Source organism: Neolamprologus multifasciatus, chromosome 10 (assembly GCF_963576455.1).
Source record: "Neolamprologus multifasciatus chromosome 10, fNeoMul1.2, whole genome shotgun sequence".
Lineage (NCBI taxonomy): Eukaryota > Metazoa > Chordata > Actinopteri > Cichliformes > Cichlidae > Neolamprologus > Neolamprologus multifasciatus.
Window position 1 is genome coordinate 11139146 of NC_140448.1, and position 22110 is coordinate 11161255.

Below are 22110 nucleotides of genomic sequence, written 5' to 3' on the forward strand. Positions count from 1 at the left end.
GAAACCTCTATTAATTCTCACAGCACACACAAGAAATTAAAAAATAAAACACACCAGCATTTATTGCTGAAGAAAGGTTACTACTGAAAGTAATATGTTAGTCTTAAGCATATACAATGCACTCAATATATATCAAAACTTAGTCACAGATCACACATTCACAGCAATCAATTCGAACTCTATTTATACTCTCGTAATGAGCAAAACCAGCATCTCAGTTACAGGCATTTAGCAATATTTGCAAACAATAGTTATAAAGCTCAATAACACTCTAAACCAAAAGCCACAATCTCCATGCACGTCACCGCTCCTCATTTGCATGTACACACACACACCGTCTAAAAATAGAAGTCAGCAGGCAGTGCACTGTTGACCCAGAAACTCCTTTCACACTAAGATCCCTTATTTTATATTACACGACGTCTTATATTTACAACCACTGTCAGGCCTCACAGCTTTAGCGCCTAAACAATTTCGACAAATTTAAGTTAACGGTCCAACCGATAAAGTCCAACTTTTTTGTGATCAATTAACCAGTATCTGTCCAACAGTTTCTGGCCTCATCTCTAAAATCCCTAACTCAATTTAAAAGTGTCCAACACCCAAGGTCCAACCTTTGCTGCCCAAAAAAGCGCAAATACCGTTCCAAACGGTCAGGAGACTCAAACTCCTAGCTATTTTGGAGGTTCCCAAGTTCTCCCCGGTTGCCAACCGTACTATCCCTATTCGCCGATAGGTCAAGGCCAAGCGTCCTTGGCCAGGAGGGAGCGTCACCTCTGAGAAATGCGCCTCCTAGTGGTCCAACCACCGTCCTTCAAATAATTTATAATACTTTGGAACAACAATCAACACCCAAAACAAGTGTATGACTGAAGCAGGTCCAACCTTATAACCAATAGGGACTCAAACCCATAAAATGACCAAATTCCCTACTAAACTAAATTCACTCAGCAGTCCAACCGCATTAAATCCTTTTAGCAGTCCATCTGCTTTAACTTCTCATGAGATTTTCACCAAAATCAAAACGGACATTCACCAGTAATTTCAGTGAGTAGACTTAAATTTTTTCATGTCCAATTTGGCACATTTTGGAAATAATTCAACAGGTAGTAGTGCCTTACCTTTGGATAAGCCGGCTTATGCCCACTCACTTTGACCACTGATATTCATGCCTGCCCGTCTGACCACCTCGGACCCCGGATTTCTCCGTCCAAGCCTCCAACTCACTCTCCCTCCTCAATAACCGGACGAGCCTCCCAAAATGTTAGGTTCAATATTGAGGAGGGGTAGAGGAGGTAATAAACTTCCATAATAACAACACTGATCCGGCCGGGTGGAGTCAAACGATGATTTTAATGACACGCGTGGGAAGACCGCCGCTGTACGCAGACAGCGCCGATCCCCAACTTACAGAGCATAAGCAGGTGTTTTATACCTTTCAGGGCTTAAACTTAATACGCCCCTAAACGTCACTCAGATACAGTTCATACATAGGATTCAAAACCACAATGACTTAACACAGTTTAAAATAACATTGTCTCCGTCTCCACAGGAAGCATCTGCTGTGGAGACGGAGACAATGTTATTGTCTGACTTTCACTTCTCGTCTGGAAAACCAGACCCACACCTGGCAAGAAACTGTTCCTCTTTTTGCAGAAACAGCAAGAAACTATTCCTCTTTTACAGAGACAATTTTAGAGTTACAAGCAAACATGATTAACCTCTCACCTATAAATGAGTCTATCTAATGTGTGAGTGCATGTGGGTCGACCTCACACGAACACGGTGGGGGGGGGGGGGGGGGGGGGGGGGTGACCGGTGTCCAGCCACCTCCCGTGCCTGTCCCAGCGCCAGGCTGAGGGCAGCCAGAACCCAGCCTGACCTCCCTGGAGGCTTGGAAGAGCTAACCGGTCCACCAGCTACTTCACCTCTTCATCCACCTCCTGATCCGGCTTTTCACGCCCTCGCACTATCAGCTTCCACTCCAGTCAGTTCCCTCACCTGCTGTTCAGCTTCCACTCCAGTCAGTTCACTCACCTGCTGTTCAGCCTTCACTCCAGTCCCCTGTAGTCCAGTCTCCTCCTGCCCTCCAGTCCCCTGTAGTCCAGTCTCCTGCCCTCCAGTCGCCTCCTGCCCAGTCAGTCCAGTCGCCTCCTGTCTCCCGGTCGCCCGTCCTCCAGGCAGTCCAGTCTGTCGTCCAGTCTTCTGTAGTCCAGTCAGTTCAGTCTGTCATCCAGTACCCTGTAGTCCAGTTGCCCGTTGCCCAATCTCCTGATCAGTCTCTGGTCCAGTCACTCATCCGCCACCCTGTTCAGTTCCCAGACCTGCAGCCACAGCACCCAGAGCCGGCTGTGAGCTCTCCTGCTGCTCAGCCAGGGGTTTCCGCGCCCGCTGGCCCGGCCACTCTTCAGCCAGGGGTTTCCGCGCCCGCTGGCCCGGCCGCTCCTTAGCCAGGGGTTTCCGCGCCCGCTGGCCCTGCCTGTCTCCAGCCAGGGGTTTCCGTGCCCGCTGGCCCGGCCTGTCTCCAGCCAGGGGTTTCCGCGCCCGCTGGCCCGGCCTGTCTCCAGCCAGAGGCTTCCGCGCCCGCTGGCCCTGCCTGTCTCCAGCCAGGGGTTTCCGCGCCCGCTGGCCCTGCCTGTCTCCAGCCAGGGGTTTCCGCGCCCGCTGGCCCTGCCTGTCTCCAGCCAGGGGTTTCCGCGCCCGCTGGCCCTGCCTGTCTCCAGCCAGGGGTTTCCGCGCCCGCTGGCCCTGCCTGTCTCCAGCCAGGGGTTTCCGCGCCCGCTGGCCCGGCCTGTCTCCAGCCAGGTGTTTCCGCGCCCGCTGGCCCGGCCTGTCTCCAGCCAGAGGCTTCCGCGCCCGCTGGCCCTGCCTGTCTCCAGCCAGGGGTTTCCGTGCCCGCTGGCCCGGCCTGTCTCCAGCCAGAGGCTTCCGCGCCCGCTGGCCCTGCCTGTCTCCAGCCAGGGGTTTCCGCGCCCGCTGGCCCTGCCTGTCTCCAGCCAGGGGTTTCCGCGCCCGCTGGCCCGGCCTGTCTCCAGCCAGGTGTTTCCGCGCCCGCTGGCCCGGCCTGTCTCCAGCCAGAGGCTTCCGCGCCCGCTGGCCCTGCCTGTCTCCAGCCAGGGGTTTCCGTGCCCGCTGGCCCGGCCTGTCTCCAGCCAGGGGTTTCCGCGCCCGCTGGCCCGGCCTGTCTCCAGCCAGAGGCTTCCGCGCCCGCTGGCCCTGCCTGTCTCCAGCCAGGGGTTTCCGCGCCCGCTGGCCCTGCCTGTCTCCAGCCAGGGGTTTCCGCGCCCGCTGGCCCTGCCTGTCTCCAGCCAGGGGTTTCCGCGCCCGCTGGCCCTGCCTGTCTCCAGCCAGGGGTTTCCGCGCCCGCTGGCCCTGCCTGTCTCCAGCCAGGGGTTTCCGCGCCCGCTGGCCCGGCCTGTCTCCAGCCAGGGGTTTCCGCGCCCGCTGGCCCGGCCTGTCTCCAGCCAGAGGCTTCCGCGCCCGCTGGCCCTGCCTGTCTCCAGCCAGGGGTTTCCGCGCCCGCTGGCCCGGCCTGTCTCCAGCCAGGGGTTTCCACGCCCGCTGGCCCGGCCTGTCTCCAGCCAGGGGTTTCCGCGCCCGCTGGCCCGGCCTGTCTCCAGTCAGGGGTTTCCGCGCCCCATGGCCCGGCCTGTCTCCAGCCAGAGGCCTGCTGGCTCTACAGCTGTGGCTCCGTCACCCCCGGCTCCCGTGCCGTTGCCTGGTCCAGCCTCAGCCTCGGCTTCAGCTTCTGCTTCTGCTTTGCCTGGTCCTGCGGCTGCCACGCCGTCGCCCAAGCCAGCTGGACGTCACCGCCGCCGTCTTCCTCGCGGCCGCCCACCAGAACTGTCCCGTCTCGGCCACTGGCCACGTGGCCGCCCACCAGAACGGTCTTTGTTTTGGACTCTTGCTGCAGTATTTTTGATCAACTGAAGGCTTTTCAGGGAGTTTTTAGTACAACCTGATAATAATGAATTATAGTAGTCCAGCTTAGAAGTAAAAATGCATAGTTTTTCACCATGACACTAATGTATAATTTAAAATGCATTACTTTTGTTTTTGATTTTCCAAACACATTGAGATTTTATAAAAAAGTATCAGTATTGGATCAGTATTATCGATATCAGCCTGAACTTTACTTGATATCGGATCAAAAAGGAAAGCGGTTGTATTGCACATTACTAGACTAAATAAATATCAGTGCACTGTTGCCGCACAGTGCACTGTTGCCGCACAGCAAGAAGGTCCTGAGTTCAATTCCACCATCAGGCCGGGGTCTTTCTGTGTGGAGTTTGCATGTTCTCCCCGTGTTTGCGTGGGTTCCCTCCGGGTACTCCGGCTTCCTCCCACCGTCCAAAGACATGCAGCTTGTGGGGATAGGTTAATTGGATAATCCAAATTGCCACTAGGTGTGAATGTGCGAATGAATGTGAGTGCGAATGGTTGTCTGTCTCTGTGTGTTAGCCCTGCGACAGACTGGCGACCTGTCCAGGGTGTACCCCGCCTCTTGCCCTAAGACAGCTGGGATAGGCTCCAGCGCCCCCCACGTCCCTGAAAAGGATAAGCGGAAGCGAATGGATGGATGGATGGTATTGAAATTAGCTGTTACTTTTTCTCTAATAGTGAACAAATTCACGAAGTCATTACTATTTAACATTAAAGGAATGCTTGGCTTAACAGAGCTCTGACTTTTTGCCAGCTTGGCTACAAAGAGAAACCTAGGGCATTTCATATTTTCTTCAGTGTGAGATGAATATTTTTCCAGGCTAAATGAAGATTGTCTAAATTAGTGAGATGCCATTTCCTGTCCGGCTTACCAGTTTTCTGCTTTAAGGTGCGCGTTTGAGAGTTATACCAGGGAGTCAAGTTCTTCTGATTTGAGCGTTTTTAAAAAAGTAAGATTATTAACAAGAGACTGTTTTGTTTCCTTAAATGATTTTTTACAATAATGTCTCACAACTTGACAGTGTCAGGCTTAGGTACGTTGAAGAATCATATCAAACTTTATTAATCCCCAAAAAGGGTAATTTGTTTGCAACTTACCTACACAACCTATTCTCACAGCCAAACTTACACAATCTACAGCATTTAGCGACTAATCACAAATACTGTTACATGTCAAGGCAGAGATCAACAAACAATCAGGTAAAAATAAATAAATATATAAAAAGTAAAATAAAAGTAGAATAACAAAGAAAAATGTCTAAAAATGAACAACCACAGACTTAAGTATTTTAAGTTTTTTCTGTTGGTTCTACACTGAGGTACAAGTTGATGGTCAAAGATAGTGCAGTCTTATAAATCTGGATATCAGTGTTGTGAGTAACACAGGCTTTATACTCAGTGTTTAAGCTTATGAAGCCCTTTGTTTTTGATACATTTAAGTCCAGATAGTTATCATGAGACCACTTCACAAATTCAGGACCATCGACAGACTCAGAACCTTGAAGCAAGGACAAGAGTACAGTGTCATCAAAAAACTTAACTATAAATCTGTTCTCATAAGATGTCCTCTAGCTTTCGGTGTACGTAATAAATAGAAGGAGTGGCTGAACACATTCCTGAGGTGAACAAGGCTTGACACAAACCTAATGGATTGTTTGTCCATTAGTAAGGACATCTTAAATTCTTTCAGTGAGAAAGTTTAAAATCAGCATAAAGAGCTAGTCTGGGAGTTTAAATTGAGAGTCCAGTCTGATTTTAGCAAGTCTATTCAGTGAGAACAGAGAATAACCATTAGTCTTTGTAGTTTTATTCTTTTGGTTCTGGGATTCAGTTTTATTCAAATTATGTAACACAGTCTGGCAGCCACAGCAAGATTTCTCTTTGGAGAAAATATTTTTACTATTCTTTCTTTTAATAATGATTGCTAAAAGAATGATAGTAAAGCTGGAAAGACTTAGTTACCACATGTGTGACCATTGCCCATTCAATATTTATTTACCAACCATACTCCCTTGTTACTTTGCTTCATATCTAAACAGAAAATCAGGCTAGTCAGGGGTTAAAGTGCGATTTGGAAGGTGGGAGAACTCTAAGATAGGTTGCAGTGGTGGAACATCAGGAACAGAATGATTTAGTATAATTTTTGAAATAAACTGCACTTGGTTTTTGTTGAAAGCTCCAATGCATTTTGTGTACAGGTTGTGATCAGCTGACCTGCTCTTTGTGGATTTAGCCAGCTGAGTTCAGAAAGATATAAGCAGAGTTATCATGACTGATTTCCAACCCTTAGACTGCATAAAGTTGGACTTTTGTGAGTAAATCTAATGTAAAAGCTCTGGAATTCTTGGTATTGGCTGTTAGGCCCATTTTTGTTTCCTTGTTTTCAGGTCCTAATTCACAGTTCCTGGCATCTAATAAAGAACATGACTTTGCATATTTGGGAGCCTATATAAGGTTGGTGCATTTCAGGCAACCAACTTGGTTTTCTTTCTCCTTTGGTTTGCTTGTGTTGTGGTCATTCCTAATTTAAGAGAAATGTTGATTATAGGTTAGCACGCAGTTTCCTTTTGTTCTTTGTTTTAGTTTAGAATCAATAATAAATTTATAATTATAATTAATTGAAAACTGTTCCTGTGTTTATCTCCCTTTTAAGGAGCTGGACATAACAAGTGGGGTCTCACCTATTATCAAATTTGCAAAAACGTTGAATGTTAAGGCTGTGAAGTTGGCTAGGGAGATCCATAGCGACAATTTTCATTTGGACTATTTGGTTATTTTTCTGATAAACTGACTTTCCATGTCCAAGATGAATCGTAAGTACTGGTTATTCATTATACAACTTTTTGGCTGTTGCATGGCTGCACCATTTTCTATCTAGCTGAAACATTTTTGTATTTCCCAACAGGCAATAATAATAATAATAATAATAATAATAATAATAATAATAATAATAATAATAATAATAATAATAATAATAACTTTATTTATAAAGCGCTTTCAAACAAAGTGCTGAACAGCTATTTGCAGATACAAAAGACAAATAAATAAAAGCAATACAGAAAAAAAATACAATTTAAAAACTAATAGGCATAGAATTAAGAAACAGTAAGGAGATTTCAGTACCTGGGTAATGTGCTCAAATTTTCCAGTTTTGGTTAAAATGCAAGCAGCTGCATTTTGTACCATCTGTAAACCTCTAAAACTTTTCTTCAGTAACCCAGAAAGAAGAGCGTTACAATAATCAATGCTCGAAGACACAAATGCATGGACAAGAACCTCTGCAGTTTCAACTGATGATTGACACTACATTAAAATAATAACAACAGTTACTTAGTGATAATAATAATAATAATAACAATAATTATTATCTCACTAATTAAATTAATGAGAAGAAGATGAAGACAGCTTCTGCTACTGCTGTTATGACCAATTAATATGTTTTGACACTTGATACAGACCCAGCCCTTTGTCAGATTTGTAGAGAAATGAAGCAAAGGAAGAATTTTAAGTCTAGGCACAATATATCTCCAGGCATCTTATAAGTCTACTCAGTGCTGTGAGTGCTGTGTTCTGGGTATGAATGGAAAGTTTGATCCTACTAAAATCTATTTGTCCTGTAAAAACAAGAGACATTGAAAGGGAAAATGTCCAATATGTAGGCTTTCCTGCATATATATTCCTCTGTGTCTGTGAAATCAACTGTGCTTTTGTCAACAGTATATCACCCATACTTCTCCTTTGAAATATTGCACAACCTACTTGTATTGATGAGATGTTCCGTTTGTTTCAGGTGATTTTGCATCTTTGGATGGAAAGGAGAAGGTATGTGTTAAGATTTTGCAAGATATGGGGGTTACAAGGAGTTTTATTGTGGAGAACATTTGACATTCGCAGCCTAGAAAGGTCAAATGTTTCTCCTTCATGAGGAAGTCCTAGGTTAATGCGACCCACTGGGGGCCACCTCCTCCTTATTTTCAGATCTGCGCACTGTCTAATGTACCTTGACCACCATTAACTTCTGGGCCTCCGGAGTTGCCTCTACCTACACCTGAAGTCTTCACTGGTGAGTTAGAAAAAAGTGGTGGATTTCTCACAAAGTATTTCCTTGTGTTTTCCTAACAGAGTTGAATTTATTCTTGAAATTGCTTTCAAGGTTGAGCAGCTGTGAGGACATTTTTGAGATTTTCATTTCTCTTGCTCTGGTTGTGATGCCAGAGCAAGTGAGGAACCAGAATCAAACCCTGGTTCAGGATATTGTTGAAAGCAGAGTGGGTGGAGGTCAGGTGTGTGCATGAGGATGGTGGACATTAAATACAGGGGAAACTTGTATAGGCTCAAAGTTAGCTGTGGTTACCTCCTGCCTTACACAATCCATTATTTCTTTTAGTTCATTCCTATTTAGATGATCTAAATATATAGTTTCTTTCCACTGTGTTCCTGTTAATGATAAACAACAAATTTACCCCAAAGTACTAAAATATTGATATTTTAATATGAGAATCAATTCTATAACATAAATTAATGGTATCAGAAGAATTATGGGCAGAAATCTGTGCCATCAGAAACTGAATTTGAATAAGTTAAATTTGAATTTGAATTGCTCAGATTGAATCTGAATTGTAACTTGAATAAATGCTTTTGAAAACTGAATTTGTATTAGTCTAATTTGAAATTGAATTTATGGTTTGAAAATGATCATCACTAAATTGAAATTGAATTTTATATTTTGAAAATGTATTGATTTGCTTTGAAACTGCATTTTATCCTTTAAAAATTCAGCTCTCGAATAATTTCAGTTTCACTTCTCACCATTCAGTTTCAGTTCTACAATTCAATTTCAGTTCCAAAATTCAGTTTTTTGGAACTTACATCCGGTTCCGGTTCAAGCGCAGATTAATAGAACTACGTTTTACTAGCGGACCGAAAGTGTTACTGACGGGAATCTACAGCATCTTGAGCTGAATTAAGACTTCAGAAGTCATTCGTCATGTCGAATGACCAGCTGATAAACTCTCAGGTTGGTAATAAATGTATTACATGTATAAGAACAAACGTCATGTTAACAAATGATAGCCGTAAGGTAACTTTTATGCTTATTGTAGCTGCTAGCTAAAAACGCTAATTTAGCATAGTTTGCTGAATTCAGCTTTGACAAACAAATATGATCGACTGTTTCTAGTAGAATTCCAAAGTTGTCATCTTGTACCCTCTCAGAGTACCCCCTCTGTATGCTTGCAGAGACCCCTACAGTGGGGAAACATGCAAAAAAGTGTCCAAACCTTTGTATTTTAGCTTTATTTATGTCTTACACAGCATCCCAACTCTTTAGCTAACTTAATAACTTTAGCTAAAGTGAATAGTTAGTCTAATTCATTAGTGCAGCATTACTGGATCACCTCTGTTTGAAGTGATATAATATGATATACAACTATCACTGTGTTCAACTACCATAATAATTCTTAGGGTACTGAGTGCATGCTTAATTAGATTTTTTTTTTTTTAAACATGCTGCTCCATTACTATGTTTGACAGGCTGAAGTTGTCGGGTCACCTCCTAAATCGACCATATTTTACAGGTGTTTTGTGCCAGAAATGGAGTGTTCACTGAAGACTGAAGATACTGAATCTCTACGCCTTGCCATTGATCCCTCTTGTGCCTTCATCTAGACAAGAGACATTAACTTAACCACTCTCATATGCTCTGTACCTACATCACCTTCCCTGACAGTCGTAGCTTGGCTCATCTGAGGGTGAAATTATAAGAATGTGTTATTTTGCAAAGTGCTCTCTAGGGTTCCTAAATAAAATATGGCATTGAGGTCATTTCTTTTGAATTAATCCCTTCTTCTGAAATATAAGAACCTCTCATTCAACTATCTCCCATCCAAAACCATAAAACAAAAATATAATTTGAATTGGAGAGCAACAAAAATGAAATATCTTGGGGTAACCTTATCACAAAACGTTGAGAACTTATATAAACTTAACTACATTAACTTAGATAAGGAAATTACGAGTGATTTGGATAGGTGGGCTACTCTTCCATCAGATATTGGCGCTCAAATAGAGACGATAAAAGTATGTGTCTTAACCTGACTTCTCTACTTTTTTCAGTCACTACCTGTTGATATACCTGAAAAACAATTTAGATTATGGGACAAAATTATATCTAAGTTTATATGGAATGGTCATAGACCGAGAATTAAATTTGAAACATTACAGATAAGAAAGGATAAGGGGGGTTTGGCACTCCCAAATCTTGAGGCATACTTTTATGCTGCACAAATCAGGTACATCATTTGTTGGTGTGACAATGATTATGAAGCCAAATGGAAGAATTTAGAAAAATCAGCACAAGGAAGAGAAATTCAAAGCCTTATAGGAGACAGAAAAGAAACAATGAGAGTAATTAAACAGCTGAATTCAGTCACTCAGTTTACGCTTAAAATATGGTTTAACCTAAATGTCTTCCCCTAACGCTTCGACAAGCAACCATCTCACTCCTATTGAAGCCAAATAAGGATCCATTAGAGTGTTCATCATATCGTCCTATATCACTCTTAAATGTAGATTTAAAAATACTGTCAAAAACACTTGCTCTCAGGCTAGAGCAATATCTACCATTGTTAATTTCTCCAGATCAGACAGGTTTTGTGAAGGGTAGGCATGGTTTTTTCAACCTGCGCAGGTTTTTAAACATATTACACACCAAGTCAACTACAACCCCTGAAATTGCCTTATTACTCGATGCTGAGAAGGCATTTGACCGGGTGGAGTGGGATTATCTGTTTTATACTCTACATAAATTTGGATTTGGCCCTAATTTCATTTTATGGATTTGGTTACTTTACTCCTCACCTATGGCACGTGTTAGAACAAATTCGTTATTCTCTTCTTATTTCCCATTTCTCCGTGGTACGAGAGAAGGTTGTCCCTTATCCCCTCTTCTTTTTGCATTATCAATTGAACCATTGGCGATTAAACTGCGAGCTGACAATTGCATTAAGGGCATCTTCAGAGGTGACCAGGAGCACAAAATATCCTTATATGCTGACGACCTCCTGCTGTATAGGTATATGCCTTTATGCTCTCTTCCCCGTGCTCTTGCCATTTTTTAATGTTTTGGTAATATTTCAGGTTACAAGTTGAACCTACATAAAAGTGAACTTCTCTGTGTCAACTCTATAGCCAGGAAGATTTCATTTTCAGATTTTCAATTTAACGTTAAATCAGGGTATGTGACCTATCTGGGGGTTAAGGTTACCCACTCATACAAAGGTCTTTATGAAAGAAACTTTGTCCCGCTGCTTAAGAATACTGAGACAGATCTTCAGAGATGGAACAATTTACCACTGTCATTAATTGGCCGCATCAATTCTATCAAAATGAACATACTACCCAAGTTCCTTTATTTATTTCAATGTATCCCATGCTACTTACCCAATAAGTATTTTATAACACTGAATAAGCATATCTCTGCATTTATTTGGAATGGCAAAAGTCCACGAATTCGTAAAGATTTCATGCAGAGGACTAGGCCAATGGGTGGATTAGCCTTGCCAAACTTTCAGTCTTATTATTGGGCAGCAAATATTCAAATATGCTGTACTGGATGAGTAATTTTACTACAGAGACTCCAGCTTGGCTCCAAATTGAGTCATCCAATTGTGGCAAAATTTGCCTATCAGCTTTGTTGAGTTCAGCTCTCCCATTAGAACTATACACCTATAAACGTAACCCTTTGTTGTATGACTCACTCAGAATCTGGGTGCAATGTAGGAAAAGGTTGGGGTTACACTTAATGTCAATTAAAGCACCTATCTGCTCAAACCATATGTTCCCACCCTCCATGATGGATTCTGCCTTTAAAATATGGGAAAGTAATGGCCTTAGACATATCAAAGACCTTTTTGTAGATGGGATTTTTGCCTCATTCCCGCAGCTCCTGAAGCAGTTTAATGTTCCTCGGCAACATTTTTTCCGCTATCTACAAATTCGCCACTTTGTAAAGAGTCGATTTCCTTCATTTCTTGAACTACCTGAGGAAACTTCTTTGGATAAAATTATTAATATAAACGTTCATAAGAGAGGGGCGATTAAAGAAATCTATGCTATATTATTAGATCTTCAATCTCCTTCTCTCTCCATCCTTAAAGCACAGTGGGAGAAAGACCTTGGGATGACTATAACAGATGAACTCTGGCAATCTTTTCTCTGGAGGGTACACTCTTCTTCGATATGTGCCAGGCATGGGCTCCTTCAATTCAATGTCCTACAACGATTACATAGCTCCAAGGAAAAGTTAGCCAAGTTCTATCCAGGAGCTGACCCTCTGTGTAACAGATGTAAAGCAGAAACAGGTTCGCTCCTTCATACCTTTTGGACATGCCCTAACCTTCATAACTATTGGGTGTCTATATTTAACACTCTGTCAGAGATGTATAACGTTAAATATGATCCTTCTGCTCTAACGGCTATCTTTGGGGTGATACCTCAAGACATCACTTTGCCAAAATACTATTCGAATTCTATTGCCTTTGCTTCACTTATCGCAAGGCGCCTTATACTTTTAAGATGGAAGCAGGAAGCTCCTCCCACACATGAACAGTGGCTTGCAGAGGTCATGAGGTTTTTACATTTAGAAAAGATGAGATATACACTGGCAGGTTCAACCACCAAATTTCTTAAGGCATGGCAGCCATTCCTGATGTACATGGAAACATTTAAAATGACCACCTTATCATGACCGCATGCCATATCTCTATATCACTATCATAGTTAACTGTACACTGAATGTCCCTTATACATTTTATTTTTATATTTGTTTGTTGTTGTTTGTTTGTTGTTTTGTAGGGGTTTCTTTGGTTTGTTTATTTGTTTTCCTTCTCTATTTCTGTTATATTTTGGGGTATTGTAAATACTGAACAGCAAACTACTGTATGTTCAATGTTTTGTTATTAACATGCTGCTGTGACTGAAAATAAAATTTATAAAAAAAAAATATATATATATATATATATATATATATATATATGGTTTAACCTGATACGAAAATACAAACTAGAAAAAGAGCTTGGATTAATTCGATGGATAGCCTATGATGAGGGTTTTACACCCGGTTCTATGGACCAAAGATTTAAACAGTGGATTCCTACTGGATTAACAGCGATGTGTACACTAATTAAAGATGGGAATTTTATGAGTTTCCAGGAGATTAAACAAAAATATGACCTAAGTAATCAAGATCACTACAGATATTTACAGATTAGGGACTTTTTTAATAAAGTAATACATAGTGTAGATCTGGATAAAAATTCAATAATTAAAACCATAACTGAAGTTTACAAAGCAAAAGAAAATTAGAGTAATCTCTACAATTTACGAGCATATAATAGAGGCAAGAGGGTGTGCAACATATGTAAAACTGAAGTGGCAGAGAGAGTTGGGAGTGAACATATCTGATGAGGAATGGTCACAAACCTGGAAAATACAGCAGTCAACAACATCATCACGTGCCTGGAGACTGCACTGCTGGAAAAATGTAATTAGATTTTTTATAACACCCAAAATTAAGAACAAACATACCGCATTACCACAACCGTGTTGGAGGGGCTGTGGAGAGGTAAATGTGAATCATTTCCATGTGTTCTGGTTCTGTCCCAAGATTACAAAATTTTGGGAAGATATTCATTTAGTCATAGGTAAAATTCTGGGTTATGCTGTATCTAAGACTTGTACATTATTATATTTTGGTGTCATTACGGGAAATGTGATGAAAGAAGATAGATACATATTGAAAATTATGCTTGCTTCCTGTAAAAAGGCAATTACAAGAAAATGGAACAAGATAGACTCACCATCACAGGACGAATGGATCAAAATTATAGATGAAATACAAACCATGGAACAATCGACCTACAGAATAAGGACTCAGGAAGATCAATACCATAAAAAGTGGGAGAAATGGACTGAGTACATAAACCCAACAGGATAAAGACCAACACATTGATAACAAGAAATGATCAAACTGTAGAAACAAAGAGATCCAACATGTTTTTTTTGTTTGTCACTCTTGAGAAACAAAAAGAAGGGAGAGGCAATGTTATATTAAGCCAAACGTGGCTTGACAAACTTGTGAATCCTGTGATGTGACATTCTAGAGGTGCCACAACCTCATCAATCATTTCTCACTTACGTCATTAGCCCTAATTCTGCTGAAATATATAAGGACAAAAGGTGTTTTGACAGGAACATAAGGTGAAAGATTTACCAAAGCAAAGAGGTGAACTGCACCATTTTAAAATAAAAAAAATGAAGAATCCAACATGATCCAACATGGTTTTTTTTGTTTGTTTTGTTTTTTGTTATCCTACTTGTTGTATCTATCTTTTTGTTGTTGTTGTTGTTGTTTTGTTTTGTTGTATAGTGTATAGTGTTTAAAGAAAAAAAAAAAAAAGAACCTCTCCTGGTTTTAATGGCACTTTGGATTTCCTTACTTTCTGTTCCACTTCCAAACCCAAATAGATGCTGAGAAGCTGACACAGTAACATGGAAGAGGGAAAGAAGTTGGAAAGGACTACTACAAATAAACCTAATGCCTAACAATGAAAAATGTAAAATAAAACAATAATAATAATAAAGATAAAAGATGAAGTAACAAGTTTTTAGTTTTTTGTTTATTCCAAATGATCATCCAGATGTCTGTGACATGTGACGACAAACACCATGATGGAAGGCCTTAGTCATCACATGCTTAAACTCATCATATATTTTTGCATATGCTGAACAGGCAGTCAGACATGCTGTAACTGTGGGGTAGAAAACAGCATGAACACCATATGGCAGGGGTCTCAAACTCCAGTCCTCGAGGGCATGGAAAAGTTGCATGACACTGGCCCTTGAGGACTGGAGTTTGAGACCCCTGTCATATGGAATATGACAGGTGTGGTTGAACTGCATGAAGACTCTGAAGTTTCTCTTCTCTTCTGGCAGGACAGGAATGTGGCCTTGTCCTGTGAGCCACTGTAAGGATGTACTTAGAGTAGAACTGGACTGTCACCGGCCTCAGGCTCTTCACCCTTTTCAAAGACAAAGCAGTCATTTAGATAAAATATTAGATATTGTTTACCTGTAAATGCACAAAGTAAATTTTGAAATGTAATTATTGTCAAGAGTGAACAAGCACTGATAGTGTAATCTACAGCTGTGGCCAAACGTTTAGAGAATGAGAAGTGTTGTTTGCTTATTTACAAAGTTTGCTGTTTCAGTGATAGTTGTATATCATATTATATCACTTCAAACAGAGGTGATCCAGTAATGCTGCACTAACGAATTAGACTAACTATTCACTTTAGCTAAAGTTATTAAGTTAGCTAAAGAGTTGGGATGTTAAAGAGTTTGAGACCCCTGTCATATGGAATATGACACACCTGTCATATGGAATATGACAGGTGTGGTTGAACTGCATGAAGACTCTGAAGTTTCTCTTCTCTTCTGGCAGGACAGGAATGTGGCCTTGTCCTGTGAGCCACTGTAAGGATGTACTTAGAGTAGAACTGGACTGTCACCGGCCTCAGGCTCTTCACCCTTTTCAAAGACAAAGCAGTCATTTAGATAAAATATTAGATATTGTTTACCTGTAAATGCACAAAGTAAATTTTGAAATGTAATTATTGTCAAGAGTGAACAAGCACTGATAGTGTAATCTACAGCTGTGGCCAAACGTTTAGAGAATGAGAAGTGTTGTTTGCTTATTTACAAAGTTTGCTGTTTCAGTGATAGTTGTATATCATATTATATCACTTCAAACAGAGGTGATCCAGTAATGCTGCACTAACGAATTAGACTAACTATTCACTTTAGCTAAAGTTATTAAGTTAGCTAAAGAGTTGGGATGCTGTGTAAGACATAAATAAAGCTAAAATACAAAGGTTTGGACACTTTTTTGCATGTTTCCCTACTGTAGGGGTCTCTGCAAGCATACAGAGGGGGTACTCTGAGAGGGTACAAGATGACAACTTTGGAATTCTACTAGAAACAGTCGATCATATTTGTTTGTCAAAGCTGAATTCAGCAAACTATGCTAAATTAGCGTTTTTAGCTAGCAGCTACAATAAGCATAAAAGTTACCTTACGGCTATCATTTGTTAACATGACGTTTGTTCTTATACATGTAATACATTTATTACCAACCTGAGAGTTTATCAGCTGGTCATTCGACATGACGAATGACTTCTGAAGTCTTAATTCAGCTCAAGATGCTGTAGATTCCCGTCAGTAACACTTTCGGTCCGCTAGTAAAACGTAGTTCTATTAATCTGCGCTTGAACCGGAACCGGATGTAAGTTCCAAAAAACTGAATTTTGGAACTGAAATTGAATTGTAGAACTGAAACTGAATGGTGAGAAGTGAAACTGAAATTATTCGAGAGCTGAATTTTTAAAGGATAAAATGCAGTTTCAAAGCAAATCAACACATTTTCAAAATATAAAATTCAATTTCAATTTAGTGATGATCATTTTCAAACCATAAATTCAATTTCAAATTAGGCTAATTCAAATTCAGTTTTCAAAAGCATTTATTCAAGTTACAATTCAGATTCAATCTGAGCAATTCAAATTCAAATTTAACTTATTCAAATTCAGTTTCTGATGGCACAGATTTCTTCCCATAAAGAATCGATATTTCAGTATCAATCCACACACCACTACTGATATCTACTCTGTATGATATAAGGAGTTATGACATGGTATGATTTTCTCACCCAATAAAGGAATATTTAATGTATCAATCTACTCTTCATTCTATCAGAAACAGTTATCACAGCTCGTACATTTTCTCTTTACACATATGTAAGCATTGAGCCAAATTTAGTAATGCCAACATATTTGTCTCTTATATATAATACATCTATATATACACTGTCAAAGATACTTTAAGTGAAGAGTTAAGGCAATAGGAAATTTAAATAAATTTAACTTGAATCTTTACTGAAGCCCAGTGAATGACACAGAGTTCAAGCTCACTGCTGTAATAATTAATGATGATTAATATAATATTAGCCATATTATATTTACATTACCAAAGTGAGATTATGTTAGTCTCATGAACAACATTAGCTAATTGTTATTTACCAACTAATCTTAAGATGACTGTTCAGTATAGAAATGAAGCCCAACAATCATGTTTTTCAGCCTCAGATACTCAACAAATCAAAGCTCATGTAAGAACAAACAAACGAATTAACAAAATTTCTCTTTAATTTCTGTCAAACAACGCTGTAGCTGCCGTCATAGGCAACTCTCGCATTTTTATAAGATATTTAAGGTTGAAACAATAAGTAGTTGAAATATTAATAAATAAGAAATAAATAGTAATTCATGTTTCATTGCATTCAGACTTATCTGTTTAAATGTGTTTTTTGTGCTAATTGTGCAAATAGATAGGAACTTTTTCTAAAGTTCCGTCTGTTGTTGCTAAGAGGGCATTTTTTTTGTCTGTCACAGAGCCACAAGGTTTGCACGTCTACAGAAAGTTATAAAAGAGTGCCTTTTTGGATCTCCCCATGATGTAAAGATGAACGTTTTATTCCCTTTGAGTGAGGCCAATGAGGTAAATGTTTTATTTTGTTCCTTATCGTTGTATGTAAATACGCGAGTGTTGCGTGATACTCAAGTGCAATTACCGCAGTGTGAGGTGTAATGTGTACTTTATTGATCCTTTTCTTGGGATGTTTCGTTATATATAATGCTTAACCTCTTAAGCCCCAAGCCTACCTGATCTCCTGCTTTTTGCCCCCGTATCAGGGGGCGTTGGGGCTTAAGAGGTTAAGGACTTTATTAAGAATATTCATTTAAGTTTGTATTTCTTTTTAGTTCTGACTGCATTGTATCGGCTGTGGTTGGACATCATGTTAAGACATGTGGAAGAATCCTCCTGTCCGAAGTAAATGTCAGTTAAAACACAAAGAACAAGTTGAGCTTTATTAAGACTCGAGGGGAGTAACAGTCAGAACTCAGCCTGCTTCGTGCTGGAGGAGAGAGAATGAGAAAGAGGTCTGCCGCAGTGGAGCTGAGTCACAGCGGAGCAGAGTGGGAATGGAGCTGAGCCGACAGCGCGCTTGGTCACGTGGTTAATCTCCCATCTCTCTCAAGCATCAAAGAAACCCAAACACACACATAGGTATCCCATAAGGCAACCAGAGTCCAGTGGTGCAGCTTGGTTAAGCTACAAAGAAGTAACACGTTTATACAAGTTAAATGTGGAGAGTAGATTTCGTTAGCTCATCTTAAAGGGACTGAAAGGGACTGAAGCAATGAAAGGGGAAGTGTGGTGGTTTTGGAGTAAAGGTTTAAGTTCATGTTATTAGTTGTTTATGCTAATTAACTGTAATTAAGGTACATTTAAGTTGATTATAAGGGTTTTTTGCTTATTTTTAAGACTATTAGATATTTAAAGGTCACATTATAGTATTTTGTTTGACATTGAAGGTTATTTTCTGTTTTTACTACAAGTGAAGAGCAATTTATTATTTTGGTTTAAGTGATGGTGACATATATTTAAGTTGACTCTTTAAAGTAAAGCAATTTAAGTTCCTAGGTGCTTCATAAATACTATTCACATATTTGAGTTGACCTAGGTGACTCGAGTGTAATGTAATGCCCTTTACTGTCTGTGACGTGGAGCAAGAAGGCTGTGACACTGAAGCTGTGGAGCAGCAAGAAGCTTTTGAAGAGCAAGAAAGTTTGCAAGAGCCATGCACTAGTAAAGCTGCAAGAGAATCTGTGGCAAGATCTGAAAACTGCTTTTCACAAACGCTGTCCATCTAATCTGACTGAGCTGGAGCTGTTTTGCAAAGAAGAATGGGCAAGGATTTCAGTCTCTAGATGTGCAAAGCTGGTAGAGACATACCCTAAAAGACTGGCAGCTGTAACTGCAGCAAAAGGTGGTTCTACAAAGTATTGAATCAGGGGGCTGAATAATTACGAACACCCCACTTTTCAGTTATTTATTTGTAAAAAATGTTTGGAATCATGTATGATTTTCGTTCCACTTCTCACGTGTACACAACTTTGTATTGGTCTTTCACGTAGAATTCCAATAAAATTGATTCATGTTTGTGGCTGTAATGTGACAAAATGTGGAAAAGTTCAAGGGGGCCGAATACTTTTGCAAGCCACTGTAGAGCGTGGTGATGCAGAAAGAGTTCCCTCTGTAGACCTGGACAAAAGCCCTGCCTGGTACATTCCACACCATGGAGTGTATCATCCACAAAAGCCTGGCAAAATAAGAGTGGTGTTTGATAGTTCAGCAAAGTACAAAGGAATGTCGTTGAACAACTACCTGCTTACAGGGCCAGAGTTAACCAACTCTCTGGTTGGGGTCCTGTGCCGATTTCGGAAAGGTCCATTTGCAGTGATGTGCGACATTGAGCGTGCACGTACACCTGTTTGGAGCTGCTTTTTCCCCTGCCTGTGTGAACTTTGGTCTCAAGTATATTGGTGCACAAGGTCAAGGCAAGTTCAGTGAAGCTACCATAAGGTTCATTGAGCGAAATTTTTATGTGGACGATGGTCTTATCAGTTTCCACTCAGAAGAAGAGGCAATTTTTGGTAAAGTTTGGTAAAGTAAGCTAAGGAACTTTTCAGCACAGGAGGCTTGCGACTTCACAAGTTTGTTTCAAACAGTAAGCAAGTACTTAATTTGCTACCGAAAGAAGACTGTGCAGAAACAGTAAGAAAAGACTTGTCACTGGGCGAGCAACAAATTGAAAGAGCCCTAGGTGTCATGGTCCTGGGACCTTTTGACCCAGCGTTTTGTGTTTTCTATAAGTGTGATTGTTGGTTCTGTTCTTCCGCTGTTTAGTGTTTACTCTGTTCTGCCCGTGTGTTCCTGTATCAAGTCCACGTTAATCACTCTCAGCTGTGTCCCCCACCTGTGTGTAATCTCCCTGTGTTCTCTGAGTGTTTTTAAGTCGTGTCTTCTGTCTTAGTCGTTGCTGGTTCGTCTGTGTTGTTTACCTCGGTCTCCCTGCGTCTCTCCATCCGTCCTCCCTGCATCTACGTTTCTGGTTTGTTTTGTTAGCTCTGCCCAGTTTAGGTTCCAGTTTCATGTTCCCGCGCCATTGCTGTTTGTATTTTCTTTTGTTAAATAAATACTCACCTGCACCAGAGCTGCCGCATTTTGGGTCCTATCTTCAACCCCACACGTCTGCCACACCGGACGTAACACTAGGTGTCAAATGGTGCATCAACTCGGATCATTTCCAGTTTCAAGTAGTTGTGAACGAGCACCCACTTTCCAGAAGGAGGAGTGTTGTCGATGTTAGCCTCTTTTTACGATCCACGTGGCTTTGTGGCACCTTTTGTTCTACTTGGGAAGCAGATACTACAGCAAATGTGTTGTGAGAAAGTAGATTGGGACAAACCACTCTCAAGCGATCTGAAGTCACGGTGGGAGTCCTGGTTGTTGGATCTAAAAAATCTAGCTTATGTCAAAATTGACAGATGTTACGTGCCAAGAGATTTTCAAACACAGCTTCACTATTTCTCAAATGCAAGTGTTTTAGGGTATGGTGTTTGTACATACCTGAGAGCTGTCAGTGAAGCAGGACAAGTCCACTGCTCTCTTGTCTTTGCCAAGTCCAGAGTAGCACCCACGAAGGTTACTACGGTGCCAAGATTGGAGCTGTCTGCAGCAGTTGTAGCAGTGCGGATTAGTGACATGCTCAAAGCAGAGTTGGAGCTAGAAGATGCTCAAGAATTCTTCTAGACAGATTCTGTTACGGTTCTGGGTCGGTTCGACCCAGCATTTTGAGTTTATTATGTTTTGATTTATTTTTGAATGATCGTTTTGTTACTCTTGTGCTTTGTTGATTATTATTATTATTATTATTGGAATTCTATGTGTCTGTTTATTCATGTTTCATGTTTATTCTGTATAAGGCTTTGGAGTTGACGTCACGCCGCAATGCATTGTGGGAGCGCGGCGCCATTTTCGGGGTCTACGAATCTAAACAAATTCACTGTGTTGGAACGACGACGACAAGAAACATGCTTAAAAGCAGCTCAAAAGAAAACGGACGGTATAGAGACCGATTGCGTCCAGAGGCGAAGCAGCGGTACTTGAAAAAAATAGAGTGCATTGCAAATCTGGACCCATATGAAATACGGCAGTGGAGTAAAGACCCAGACGACACACTACCCCGATATCTGTCCTACCCCGATATCTTCACGTATCTTGTTTGTGGAGTAAGCGCTTACACTGCGAATCAGTTTCGTAATTACAAGTCACTGGAGGCGCACATCCAATTTACAAACGGCTGGATGCAAGATTTGGCTATTTTCAAGCCGCCAAACTCTGAGTACGTCGTCATTCATACCAAGGTAAGTCAGCTGGAGTGCATCGAGTGAAATAGCCATTTTCCACCCCCCACCATAATTAATGTTATACATTTATCATTGAACTGCTAAAATATCGTTATCATATTATGTGCCCATAATTGTAAAGTAGATGCAAATTAACACATTGATAATCGGGCAAATTATTAACACCAATTTGTGTCCTCCCTGTCTCATTTCATTTATTGTCTTTACATCAACCTTGTCCTTGTATGTTACAGGTAATGCACTCCCAAAGATTGAATGAACCTGCATTACGACCATGGGTAATTGTAAGCACCACGGGGAAGGCCGAAGCTGCACACTGCACCTGTATGGCCGAAGTTGCTGAGATCTGCACCCATGTCGCTGCACTTTTCTGTTTTCAGTGGAGGCAACAGTAAGGATCCGTGGCACAAAGACTGTCACGGATGAACCAGCCTACTGGGTTTTGCCGGGGAACAAAACCAAGATACAGCCAGAGGTTGGCCATAACATTGACTTTACATCTTCAGCAGCACAAAAAAAGACTCTTGATGAAAATATAAACGGACCGTCTGTGGTGAAAGGCAGAAGAAGCCGTCCTTCAAAAAGAAAGATTCCTTCTGCTACGTTTGAGGAGTTGTCACCAGTGTTAGACACACTTCAAAAACACAATAAAGCAGTGTGTTTGTGTGGATTGGAGAAATACTACACATCACACACTGTACAGTCATCCACATTACCACTGTCTCTGGCGTGTTTGCACAACACAGGTGCACAGTCCGTTGGCCTTACCAAGCTACAACTG

General features: G+C 41.0%; 1 long non-coding RNA gene across 1 annotated transcript; it reads right to left on the reverse strand.

The window, feature by feature from the left end:
- Nucleotides 1-9379: 9379 nt before the first annotated feature.
- On the reverse strand, nucleotides 9380-13222 carry LOC146509636 (uncharacterized). The gene is made up of 2 exons (XR_014876595.1): nucleotides 12985-13222; nucleotides 9380-10401 (listed from the first exon to the last, which is right to left on the reverse strand). It is a non-coding gene; the product is annotated as an uncharacterized LOC146509636 (long non-coding RNA).
- Nucleotides 13223-22110: the final 8888 nt, after the last annotated feature.